The 14,057-nt window shown below is 44.1% G+C and overlaps 1 protein-coding gene across 4 annotated transcripts in view; it reads right to left on the reverse strand.

Moving 5' to 3' along the window:
• The window catches only part of LOC110485940 (SEC14-like protein 1), a 57,584-nt gene that overhangs the window by 21,664 nt on the left and 21,863 nt on the right, over positions 1 to 14,057 (reverse strand). The window lies entirely within an intron of this gene.

A 14,057-nucleotide genomic window follows, 5' to 3' on the forward strand; every position in this document is an offset into this window, starting at 1 on the left:
CCAAGGCACAATATATATCAGTAGAATTCTGCTCATAAACCACAACACCACCTAAGTTGCGACCAAAATGGCACCCTAGTCAAAAGTAGTGCACGATGTAGGGATTAGGGTATCATTTCAGACACAGCCCTCGATGTACTGTGCTGCTGAAGGCAGCTGTTACACAACGTAAGGTCCTTGGCCCACAATGAACCTGGCATTGCTTTCATAATGTTTTATTACTGATCCTGGACCTGATTGGGAGGGTTATGTAAGCAGCCAGGGGACATGAGAAGACATGTATCGACAGGTCCCCGATCAGTTTGGAGAGGTGTGGGAGACAAGGTGATGCTCCAGCTAAGTGACACCGCGCTCAGAACAGTCTAGGGACTTGTACACGATGACAGCGTCTTTGCTAATTCTAGGCCAAGTCTTTGCCCTGTGTTGTAATAAAGGAACTCATTTGGTCTACTTCTTCTTGGCCGCTCTAGACGCCATTATTTTATTTCATTTTGTGCTGAATGGGCAGACTCTTATCCTGGCCCAGTTGGATCCTGCAGTCTGGAGAGAGCGAGCGACCGAGAGAAGAGAGGAAGGAGAGAGAAAAATGAGGGAAGTGGTCGTTCGGGCAATGTGAGGCCACCACCGGGCACAAATCAACCACTTAGTCAAGATGGCTCAGACTGGAAACATACATGTAAAAGCACTCACCAAAAGCTAAGTAAGAGAGCGAGGTTGGCTGTGTTCACATCTCGATCATCAGTTCTACTGGAGCAAGATGTCCCCGTCCTCTAAAACCAGTGTTTTGAAATCATTTTCATACCAGGGACTCGCAAGCTATGGCTTTTCCTTTTTGGGGCCACAGACTGGAGGTTGAGAAACACCACTGAATGCTAGACATGGGCCTTGTCATATAACTGTAAAGGGCTAGAGCTTACCCTGCTAAAAATGGGACCGGTATTCAGGCCGGGGTGTGAGGCCATGAGCAAACCAGGCTAAGTAGGGGCTTTGGAAATTGGCAATACCTGCACCCCCCCATTCTTTGTAGCTCCAGTCAGCATGGTACCAGACTGCCTAATAAAACGGCCAGGGCTGTTTGCCTGCGTCCCCAATGGCAATATATTCCCTAAAGTGCTAAAATAGTGCACTATATAGGCAATAGGGTGCCATTTGAGACACAGCCATTGAGCTGGGCCCACTATAATCATGCTGAGTTCTGTTTTTCTCTCTGGTCTAGAACAGAGGCTCTCAGAGGCGTAGTCAGCACTATGGCAGGAGTAAACACGGTGTTTGGTGTTCGCCCATCCAAACAGACTACTGCATCAACATCAACAAAATGCTCTCAAAGGCGCTAAACATCACATGAAGGGGCAGGCCAAACACAACAAACAGAATTCTTCACACCCAACAAAATACCTCAACACAAAACAGACTGTTTTATATATATATATATAAAACAATGTCAATCATGCCCAATAACAACAATTCACACCACAGACTGCATAAACAAAGCAAACATTTCTTGGTAAATCCATTTCAATTCAAATCACTTTGACAGCTCCCCTTTTGATTTGAACAAAACACCCCGTAAATATTTGCCCGTTGTAGAAGTGCTCAGAAAGTGACGTGATGGATCTGAATGCCAAGAGATAAAGGTGATCAAATTTGAGGCATTTTGCATACCCCACCATACCATGAGACATCCATGTCTTCATCACTGGGAAAGATAAACAGTTGAGATTGATATTTAAAAGCTCACAAAACAGGGTTGTCAACCTATTTGATCATTTCTGGAGAGAGAAAAAAACACATGTTTCTTACATATTGGCATATGTTCCAGGTTAAACACTATTTTGCATCCAAGGTTTTTTGTGTTGCGCCCGTTATGGGTGTTGATAAATGTACTAAAAGGGGAACAAAAATTAACATTTCTACTTTCAAAATGGTAACAAAAAGATGGTTGGAGGTCCACACATCAGAGGACGTTGACTTGAATGGGAATATCTGGTCATTTAAATTATACTGTTAATCTTCCATAGCAAACCTATTGAAAATCATAGAAATATAGATAATAGAACAGTCATGACCATTTAAGTTGACATTTGACAGTGGGTGGAATGATGGGCATTTCTGTGGCTAAATTGCAGTGGTCTGAAGAGATAGGTCCATTTTATGAATTCTATGATTCATTACGCCCACCCTGTATTCAAGAGCATGTTGTCTCAACCGATGGCAGGCACAACACAAAAAAACTCAGATGATATGAAATGGGGTCTAAGCTACAAAATAATATAATTTGCAAATATTACACAAATCAGTTGAAAAGGTTTAAAATGTCATATTTCCATACATCTATTTCATGAAATAATAAAATAGTTTGATATCACTGTTAGCTTTTAAAATCTCCAAAATGTGTTGGCATTAAGGTCCAAAAAGTCATTTTATGACCACTTCTTCCATGGGCAAACACACATGGAAAGTTGTTTTAATTAAAAGGGATGCAGTCAAAAAGTGATTGAAACCAAATGGATTTACCCTTATGTCAAACATGACGTTTCAGACCAAAAACAAGGCCAAAGACATGTAACTGCCAAAATAAAGGAAACCCCAACATAGTGTCTTAATAGAGGGGGCACCACGAGTCAGAACAGCTTCAATGCACCTTGGCATCGATTCTACAAGTGTCTGGAAATCTATTGGAGGGATTCGACACCATTCTTCCACGAGAAATTCCATCATTTGGTGTTTTGTTGATGGAAAACCCTGTCTCAGGCACCATTACAGAATCTGGTGTTCAATTGGGTTGAGATCTGGTGACAGAGGGCTATGGCATACGTTTTACAATCGTTTTCATGCTCAAATTCTGTGGATGGGGGCATAGCCCTGGTTGCCATAGTAATGGCTGTTAATAGTAAAGGATGTTAATTGCTTAATTAACTCAGGAACCACACCTGTGTGGAACCAAGTACTTTAATTATAAGCCTACTTTGTATCCCTCATTCACTCAAAAGTGTTTGATTTATTTTGGAGGTTAGATGTACATAAGAGTCAACATACCCCCAATGTTAAACAAAGGTCACATGACAAAGGAAAACAAACTCCACAATGAATAGGGAAGCAAAACAGGAATTGTAAAGGCCACGATAGTGACTATTTAAAACAGAGACACACAAGTCACAACACCACTCAAGCCAGTACTCAGTGTTCTGACTCAGGGGGAAGAGCTGACTTTCAGATCAGTGAGGGAAAAACAACGATGGGTAACTAGAAATTACATAACCCACCAAGTGCCTTCTAAACATGTTGCAGAGTGTACCTTGTAGTGGTTTTTAGCAGTAACCCAAAGACAATGTACTAGTTTGTTGAAGGTGTCACATGATGCTCGAGATACAGGTCAAATCAATCCGGGATGCCTCTTCCAAACAGGAAATGAACTACTTATTACATTTCAAAAGGCCCGAGTGACATCACCGAAAGTCAAATACCACATTTGCAAGCATGACTCGATGTTTTGTCACAGCTGAGCACATGCTCAAACATCCAAAACTCGCAAGGGCGACTGGGTCAATATTTAGGCCTTAGGCTGTCTAATATTGACAAAGCATCATGGTGCTATTAAAAAGTCAATTCAAGATAAAGGTGTCTTAAAGTCACGTAAGAAGTGTGTCACGCTCGGCGTTGACAGGTGACAAGAGGAAGACGAGGACATGTTCCAATACTCTGACATGGTCTCCTTCCTTGTTTCATATCCATCATTAATGCTTATCGGTGAAATGGCTGGATGGTTTCCCCACATGTTGCTTTGACTTCTAGCAGAGGTTGTGTATTGTGACGGCAAGGAAGGTGAAAATATTTAAGAATGTTAAAAAGATTAAACAGTAATTGGGACAAAGGCCTAGTCAGTCACGCGAGCCACCGCCCCATTGTCACATGATTCTAGTGGTTAGAGCGTTGGGTCAGTAACCGGAAGGTTGCTGGATCGAATCCCTAAGCTCACAAGGTAAAAAAAAAAACTGTCGTTCTGTCCCCGAGCAAGGCAGTTAACCCACACCAGAGCTGTGGATGTCGATTACGGCAGCCCCCCCCCCCCATCTCTGATTCAGAGGGGCTGGGTTAAATGCGGAAGACACATTTCAGTTCGACAACTGACTAGGTATCCCCCTTTCCCAATGGGTTCTATAACTGAACTGACTGATTGATACAAACAGAGCTACAGGCAGTCAAATGCAGCAGTTAATCCAAACAGATCCAACTGATGGAGCTCCAACACAGCACGGGAAAAATATTGATTTGATTGCCTCCAGCGCAACCCTTCCCTGGAGCAGATTAGGCTAGCTGTCAACAACAACAAAAAGGAAAGGAGAAAATATTTGACTAAATTGGCCATATGAGGGTGTACAAATAAGCACAAAAGCATATGTGTGTGTGTGTGTGTGTGTGTCAGCTCAGGTCTCCATAGCTACAGGATACACTAAAGGATAGGCAGGCCAAGTGTGTGAGTAACATTCCCAGGAATTTAGCTGGGACGTTTATAGGATCACTTTCCAGACATGCATGGGGGAAATATCAAAACAATACACAATACCTAATCCTTTCCAGGAAATAGAAAGGCCTTCTTCCTTTAGGAAAGGATAGTAAGACTCTGGGCATGGAAGACTGGAAGAGGAACTATTTATTTTTTTGTTGTGAATTTGACCCCTTTTTCTCCCCAATTTCGTGGTATCCAATTGTTGTAGTAGCTACTATCTTGTCTCATCGCTACAACTCCCGTACGGGCTCGGGAGAGACGAAGGTTGAAAGTCATGCGTCCTCCGATACACAACCAACCAAGCCGCTGTTTCTTTAACACAGCGCACATCCAACCCGGAAGCCAGCCGCACCAATGCGCCGGAGGAAACACTGTGCACCTGGCCACCTTGGCTAGCGTACACTGCGCCCAGCCCGCCACAGGAGTCGCTGGTGCGCGATGAGACAAGGACACCCCTACCGACCAAGCCCTCCCTAACCCGGGCGACGCTAGGCCAATTGTGCGTCGCCCCACGGTTACGACAGAGCCTGGGCGCGAACCCAGGACTCTGATGGCACAGCTGGCGCTGCAGTACAGCGCCCTTAACCACTGCGCCACCCGGGAGGCGGAAGAGGAACTATTTCTTAGTGTTTTCAGGAAGGGGAACAGAGGACACGTTGGAATGGAAAGCAAGGAAGTGAAAACAGTGGGAATAAATTAGTCGGGTGGAAAAGGAACCACAGGATATTATTCAAGAATATTTCCAGACTAGAGGAGACTAGATGGTGTCTGAGTGTGGCTTTGAAAGAGGCTGGTCTTTAGAAATGGAAGGACACTGGCCAAGGTCAGACTGCTGGAGCTGATGTGTGGGCGTGTGACTGCCTCAGTGTTGCCGCAACGTTCGTCGCTAGCGGTAATAATGTTTGTGTGTGTGTGTGAGAGAATGTGTGTGTGTTGGTCAAGGAAATTGACTTGCCCTGCGATGGTCAATGACCACTGGACCTCAGTGTGTTTATGAGACCTGTTTCTGCTATGTATGCCCACTGTGTGTGTGTGAAAGAAGTGGGGTAGAGTAGAGACTCCTGTTGCTTGGGGCGGAGCAGCCCGTCTGCACGGCACACACACATACATATCATCCTCACGTCACAACAATTACATCAGCTCTAATTAAGCTAAGGTTTGCTCTGAGATCCGTTCTTCACCCTGCCTGGCAATCAGCAGAGATCTAGCCGACACTGAGAACTGACTCTAGATCAGATGACAGGATCTGATTAAGAGCTTTAAAAAAAATGGCCAACGCAGATCACAGATATCTAGTCCTACACTCTCCCTAAAACACACACACATACACACGGAGGGAATATTGATGCAATTGCACAGTGCTGACGTAGCCTAATGGTTAAATCAATATACAGTAATGTCGGGACCCACGGCTTATATCAACACACTGTTTACAGTGACGATACCACAGTGCCGGTGTTACAGAAAGAAACGGTCACAGTTGCAAGGGACATCATCTCAAACGCAATTGAAATGGACTCCAGTGGACTTCCTAGTTAGGTGCGAATGTCGTCTCGTCTCCGGACTGCGTCAGCATTGCTGTGTAACAACAAGAGCCAAGAGCCAACAGGACGTCAGTCCCTATATTTCTAACAGCCGTTTAACGGCGACAAGGAGGACATTTTGGTGAGGGGCCGCTTTTGAGATGAAGACATTTGATGAGGGGGGCTTGGTTGCCGCGCAATGTCAAAACAAAAGGAAAAAACAAAGGCATTTAGATGTTCGTGATAGGGCCAGAACGTTCTTTTTGCTGTTGACGAAACTATTATCTTGTTTGAAAAAGAGACAGACGATTGATTACCTTAGAATGAAGCTATTTGTACAAAAGAGATTGAGGTATTTGGAGAGTTCGGTTACATACGGAGCTCTTTGGTCCAACAGACCTACACAAGTCTTCAGGTGACATGCCATAGTAATATTTGAAATTAGAACCCCCCCCCCCTCCCCCCCTTTTGAACTTTCCCTATATCCATTATTCCATTTCTCTTCTCTTTTTCCAGCACAAAGTGGATTGAATTCAGGGCAAGGCCCACACACACACACACTTTGTAAACAGAGGAACAAAAGGAGCATTATTGTGTTAGCTTGCGGCACTATTCTGGAAAGTACAGCACTGCCAATGCCAGGATGCCAGGGGCGTGCTGTGTTGCTGACTATGATGGCAGTGATCAATGGACGCATTGAGTGTGTTTGAAACGGTACCCTATTCCCTATATAGTGCACCACTATTGAACATGGCCCAGGGTTCCATGACAGTTCAATATGTTCTTAAGCAGGACTGTAGGGTGGCGGCATGTGTCAGAGTGTCACATGCAGGCTGCAGCCAGGTGGACGGTACAGGGTGGCATGGGCGTAGTGGCTATTGATGAGACTGACTGGGTCATGTCTACTGACCTAGCTGGCAGAGAGGATGATGTGTGTGTGTGTGTGTATATGTGTATGTGTATGTGTATGTGTGTGTGTGTGTGTGTGTGTGTGTGTGTGTGTGCTGGTAAAATAACCACTTGACCCCAGAGTGTATGTAACGCCTGTGGCTGGGTCCTGTGCTGCTGCTATGTAGTCCAACTGGCAATACTTTGGGCACCTCTCCCACTGGCATTTAGGCTGAAATATGGCACATAGTTCCACATCTATTCAAGAGATGAAGATCTCACACACACACACACACACACACACACACACACGACTGCCTGGTGCAGGCTGCACCAAATGTAATGTGTGTGTGTGTGTGTGTGGGGGGGATCCTCATGGTTTTTAATTTTCAGAGTTTAGCCAGAAAAGCCATAAAGTCAAAAGTAGGTCACAGCGGAGCACTGGGAGAGAGAGAGAGAGAGACGGGGATAAAATCTACAGAGTGAGCAGTTTGAGAGACCGCTGTGTTCCAGACTGTTCTGAATGGTCGAAATGCTAAGAAAATATTGGTTTTGTGCAAGTGCAGACTTGGTAAGTCTCACAAAAATAGGTTAATTATTATTTTTACTTGATCCTACTTGTCTTAATACTCCTGAGTGACTCCCTTTCCTCGTCTCCGTTCCTCTGTGAGTACTGAACAGGGCTGGATAGATTTCATAAACCATCACATCCTTTAGGTTTAGTGGTCAAGGAAAGGAGATGAGGAAGGAAGCCATTACAAGCTATTGAGACACAGCCTAGGGACTTTAAGGATCCCTTTGAGTATTCCTATTACATTTCTATGGTTTGTCCTTTCTGTAGGCAGTGTAGAATAGCCTACATCCCCTTTAAGTGGCAAACTCCTGCCAGGTGTCATGGCCTCCATTTAAAGTCTTTTCACTGCTCACCAAAACCGGTTTCCTTATCCTGCCCAGTCCCTCACCTCTCCTGTTTAATAGGATAATAGCTATTGACTGAGTGTTGAATGGGGAATAGTTCATGTGGCCTGGAGTAGGTGGAACTCTGCCGTTGGGAGTCCTTGGGTAATACACTGAGGCCGGTCACTCCTGCTCAATACAGAGCATAGGCTAACAGGTTATACAGCTTTTAAAGTGGGGCATATCAGGATGCAATGGCTTCCCTGTTATATGTTATACACAGAGTACAAATCATTAGGGGAAAACCAACATTCACTTCAAATCAGTGCAGATGAAGGGGAGGAGACACGTAAAAGAAAGATTTTTAAAAATATATATATTCTTAAGACATGGATTGTGTGTGCGCGCCATTCTGAGGGTGAATGAGTGCCTTTGAACGGGGTGCCTTTGAACGGGGTATGGTAGTAGTCGCACCGGTTTGAGTGTGTCAAGAACTGCAACGGTGCTGGGTTTTCCCACACTCAACAGTTTCCTGTATGTGTGTATCAAGAATGGTCCACCACCAAATAGACATCCAGCCAACTTGACAACGGTGGGAAGCATTGGGGACAACAGTGGGAAGCATTGGGGACAACAGTGGGAAGCATTGGGGACAACAGTGGGAAGCATTGGGGACAACAGTGGGAAGCATTGGGGACAACAGTGGGAAGCATTGGGGACAACAGTGGGAAGCATTGGGGACAACAGTGGGAAGCATTGGGGACAACAGTGGGAAGCATTGGGGACAACATGGGCCAAGATCCCAGTGGAACGCTTTCGACACCTTGTTGAGCATGCCCTGACGAATTGAGGCTGTTCTGAGGGCTAAAGGGGGTGTTCCTATTGTTTTGGACATTCAGGTGAAAAGGCTACTTTATTTGTTAATATCCTGGTTGTATCCCACACTCATAATCACAATGCTAAGTAGCGACAGAGTTTAACTGCAGTATTCAGCATGGTGCAACAAGCACCAGGACTGTACATCACACTCAAGAAGATTGTGTTTCCGTGGGGAGGTGTGTAGGGGTGAAAACTATTAGAACTATTTGAATAGCTCCATAGCTAGCCTAAGCTCTGTATAGGGCAGCTACTTAGTACCCACCACCACCCACTCTACAGCTCTCATCAACACAGAGGGTATTGTCAGGGCAGAATCCTTGGCTCTGCCAAGGACGGTATAGTGGGCATGGGCCCCCTTTCTGGGAATGCAGTCGGCATGAGATGGTGTGTGAGTGAGTGAGAGGACCGAGGAGAGCAGAGGAAGCCCATCTGTCAAACACTCTTGCCATCAAAACAGGAAATGCTGAGCTAAAAGTACACACTCACTGTGCCACGACCAGGCTGGCATTTAGAGAGGCCACTGCCAACGTGACATACACAAAGCTAATGTGTTGCCCCGTAATGCTACAAATGGTTCTACCTCTGCAACATAAAGTAGTCCTTATATTTAACCAACGGAGCTGGGCTACTAGAAAAAGAGGTGTCAGGGCAGAATGAGGCGGTCCCAATTGATAGTTGTTTCATAGCCTACATTTTGTCTGCCACCACAGCATTTCCTGATGCTGACTACTGCATTAAACATACCAGTCTGGTTGTTGGTATTAGGCTACATGGCATGTTATTGACTGGAAATTTACTTAATCATCAACTAATATATTAAAACTACCATCTTCATCAACTTTTATAAGTAGACAGTATCATATCAGTGACTGTAAAGGGAACACATCTTGAATGAGCAGTGCTGCAGGTTCATTGATTGTAATGGGAAATACTGTAAGTATCAAATCTTAATTGCCTGGCTATGGACACATTGACCTGCACCATCATTGACTGTGGCAGGAAACAAGAAAACACTGGCATCTACATTGAAGTTTGAGAAATAATGTCTTCCTAACCCCTTTGACTATATACAGTGCCTTCGGAAAGTATTCAGACCCCTTGACTTTTTATACACTTTGTTGTTACAGCCTTATTCTAAAATTGATTTTAATAACACATCCTCAGCAATCTACCCCCAAAATGACAAAATGAAAAGATGTTCAGAATGTTTTGCAAATGTATTAAAATGAAAAATAAAACAGAAATACCTTATTTACATAAGTATTGAGATCATTTGCTATGAGACTCAAAATTGAGCTCAGGTGCATCCTGTTTCCATTATTAAAATGAAAAATAAAACAGAAATACCTTATTTACATAAGTATTCAGATCATTTGCTATGAGACTCGAAATTGAGCTCAGGTGCATCCTGTTTCCATTGATCATCCTTGAGATGTTTCTACAACTTGATTGGAGTCCACCTGTGGTACACACTTGTCTATATATGTCCCACAGTTGACAGTGCATGTCAGAGCAAAAACAAAGCCATGAGGTCAAAGGAATTGCCCGTAGAGCTCAGAGACAGGATTGTGTTGAGGCAAAAATCTGGGGAAGTGTACCAAAAGATTTCTGCAGCATTGAAGGTCCACAAGAACACATTGGCCTCCATTCTTAAATGGAAGAAGTTAGGAACCACCAAGACTCTTCCTAGAGCTGGCCGCCCGGCCAAACTGAGCAATCGGGGGAGAAGGGCCTTGGACAGAGAGGTGACCAAGAACCTGATGGTCACTCTGACAGAGCTCCAGATCTCTGTGGAAATGGGAGAACCTTCCAGAAGGACAACCATCTCCGCAGCACTCCACCAATAAGGACTTTATGGTAGAGTGGCTAGACGGAAGCCACTCCTCAGTAAAAGGCACATGAAAGCCCGCTTGGAGTTTGCCAAAAGCCACCTAAAGATTATCAGACCAAATCGGAAATCATATTCTCTGGTCTGATGAAACCAAGATATAACTCTTTGGTCTGAATGGCAAGCATCAAGTCTGGAGGAAACTGTCTGGCACCATCCCTACAGTGAAGCATGGTGGTGGCAGCATCATGCTGTGGGGATGTTTTTCAGCGGCAGGGACTGGGAGACTAGTCAGGATCGAGGGAAAGATGAACGGAACAAAGTACTGAGAGATCCTTGATGAAAAGCTGCTCCAGAGCACTCAGGAACTCAGACTGAGGTGAAGGTTCACCTTCCAACAGGACAACAACCCTAAGCACACAGCCAAGACAATATAGGAGTCTCTGAATATCCTTGAGTGGCCCAGCCAGAGCCCGGACTTGAACTCGGTCAAACATCTCTGAAGAGACCTGAAAATAGATGTGCAGCAAAGCTCCCCCTCCAACCTGACAGAGCATGAGAGGATCTGCAGAGAAGAATGGGAGAAACTCCCCAAATACAGGTGTGCCGAGCTTGTAGCGTGATACCCAAGAAGACTTGAGGCTGTAATTGCTTCCAAAGGGTGCTTAAAGTACTGAGTAAAGGGTCTGAAAACTTATGTAAAATGTGATAATGTTTTATATTTTAAATAAATTAGCACATTTAAAATTAAAATAAAAAAGCATTGTTATTATGGGATATTGTGTGTAGATTGAGGGGGAAAACAAATTAATCAATTTTAGAATAAGGCTGTAACCTTACAAAATGTGGAAAAAGTCAAGGGGTTCGAATCGTTTCTGAAGGGACTGTATGGCCAGCGCTGCACCTCCATTGACTTACAGGAAACACATATCCCGGGCATCTTTATTGATGGCTGAGGGAATCTTCCCATCCCCATTAACTAGTTAAAAGGAAACAATATGGCATCTTCACTGACAGCTATTGGAAACTGGTCCTCTTTTCATAATGTCTTCCCATCCTCACTGGCTGTGGTGCATCTCCATTGACTGTATTAGTGAATGGTGCAGAGGCTGCATTGAGCATGTCATCATTGCTTCCTGGAAATAAAGGCTGCTGTGTCAGGAGGCTATGGGCCATGTAGCGTGGGACAACGAGGAAGACCGGGTTGGGGGGGGGGGGAGCAGGGCGCGAGTGATGTGGTTTACTGCGTCAGAGAGAATTAACGGCACAGAAGGAGAGTGTGTTCCTGCGTATTCACTTACATAGTATGGGGGAGGGACTCACACACTGTGCATATAGCCTAGCCTAGATACTGGTATACAGTCATGGCCATAAGTTTTGAGAATGACACAAATATTAATTTTCACAAAAGTCTGCTGGCTCAGTTTGTATGATGGCAATTTGCATATACAGAATGTTATGAAGAGTGATCAGATTAATTGCAATTAATTGCAAAGCCCCTCTTTACCATGCAAATGAACTGAATCCCCAAAACACAATTGCACTGCATTTCAGCCCTGCCACAAAAGGACCAGCTGACATCATGTCAGTGATTCTCTCGTTAACACAGGTGTGAGTGTTGACGAGGACAAGGCTGGAAATCACTCTGTCATGCTGATTGAGTTCTAATAAGACTGGAAGCTTCAAAAGGAGGGTGGTGCTTGGAATCATTGTTCTTCTTCTGTCAACTATGGTTATCTGCAAGGAAACACGTGCCGTCATCATTGCTTTGCGCAAAAAGGGCTTCACAGGCAAGGATATTGCTGCCAGTAAGATTGCACCTAAATCAACCATTTATCAGATCATCAAGAACTTCAAGGAGAGTGATTCAATTGTTGTGAAGGCGGCTTCAGGGCGCCCAAGAAAGTCCAGCAAGCGCCAGGACCATCTCCTAAAGTTGATTCAGCTGCGGGATTGGGGCACCACCAGTACAGAGCTTGCTCAGGAATGGCAGTAGGCAGGTGTGAGTGCATCTGCACGCACAGTGAGGCAAAGACTTTTGGAGGATGGCCTCGTGTCAAGAAAGGCAGCAAAGAAGCCACTTCTCTCCAGGAAAAACATCAGGGACAGACTGATATTCTGCAGAAGGTACAGGGATTGGACAGACTGTTGAAGACTGGGGTAAAGTCATTTTCTCTGATAAGCCCCTTTCCAAAAGTTTGGGGCATTTGGAAAAAAGCTTGTACGGAGAAGACAAGGTGAGCGCTAACATCAGTCCTGTGTCATGCCAACAGTAAAGCATCCTGAGAGCATTCATGTGTGGGGTTGCTTCTCAGCCAAGGGAGTGGGCTCACTCACAATTTTGCCTAAGAACACAGTCACGAATAAAGAATGGTACCAACACATCCTCCGAGAGCAACTTCGCCCAACCATCCAGGAACAGTTTGGTGACGAACAATGCCTATTCCAGCATGATGGAGCACCTTGCCATAAGGCAAAAGTGATAACCAAGTGGCTCGGGGAACAAAACATCAATATTTTGGGTCCATGGCCAGGAAACTCCCCAGACATTAATCCCATTGAGAACTTGTGGTCAATCCTCAAGAGGTGGGTGGACACAAAAACCCACAAATTCTAAAAAACTAAAAAAATTGATTATGCAAGAATGGGCTGCCATCAGTCAGGATGTGGCCCAGAAGTTAATTGACAGCATGCCAGGGCAGATTGCAGAGGTCTTGAAAAAGGGTCAACACTGTAAATATTGACTCTTTGCATCAACTTCATGTAATTGACAATAAAAGCCTGACACTTTTTTATAACTTTTTTTTATTTACCTTTATAACGAGGAAAGTCAGTTAAGAACAAATTCTTATTTCCAATGACGGCCTAGGAACAGTGGGTTAACTGCCTGTTCAGGGGCAGAACGACAGATTTGTACCTTGTCAGTTCAGGGATTTGAACTTGCAAATCTGCTCTAACCAGTAGGCTACCTTGCCCCCCCCCTTATGAAATGCTTGTAATTATACTTCGGTATTCCATAGTAAAATCTGAAAATAAATATCTAAAGACACTGAAGCATCAAACTTTGTGGAAATCAATGTGTGTGTCATCCTCAAACCTTTTGGCCACAACTGTACAATACATATGTACACACACAGTATGGGAATATGTAGGTCAATCATATTCCTATGAACGTCACACTGGCTCCCTATGTCTGCAGTGAGTCACAGACTGCACCATGTTGGTGCAGCAGAATACGCAAACGGTCAACTGTGTGACGTGTGTAGGGATGGGTATCGTTAAGATTTGAATGGTATTACTACTCTTACCGATACTGCACTTTAACGGTATTCTTATTGGTTCCTCTTGTTATTAAAAAAAAAAAAAACAGAAACAAATTAATAACAGAATTAACATTGCTTTATTTTCTGAAATGTAAAACAAAAATTAAGCAATTATTTACAGCAAAAGAAACAGCAATGTTTTGAACAAATTACTATTATAGACTAATGTTGTGACGATAGAAATGCATAACAAATGAAATAAACAATATTTT

The sequence above is a fragment of the Oncorhynchus mykiss genome, chromosome 13 (assembly GCF_013265735.2).
Source record: "Oncorhynchus mykiss isolate Arlee chromosome 13, USDA_OmykA_1.1, whole genome shotgun sequence".
Taxonomy (NCBI): Eukaryota; Metazoa; Chordata; class Actinopteri; order Salmoniformes; family Salmonidae; genus Oncorhynchus; species Oncorhynchus mykiss.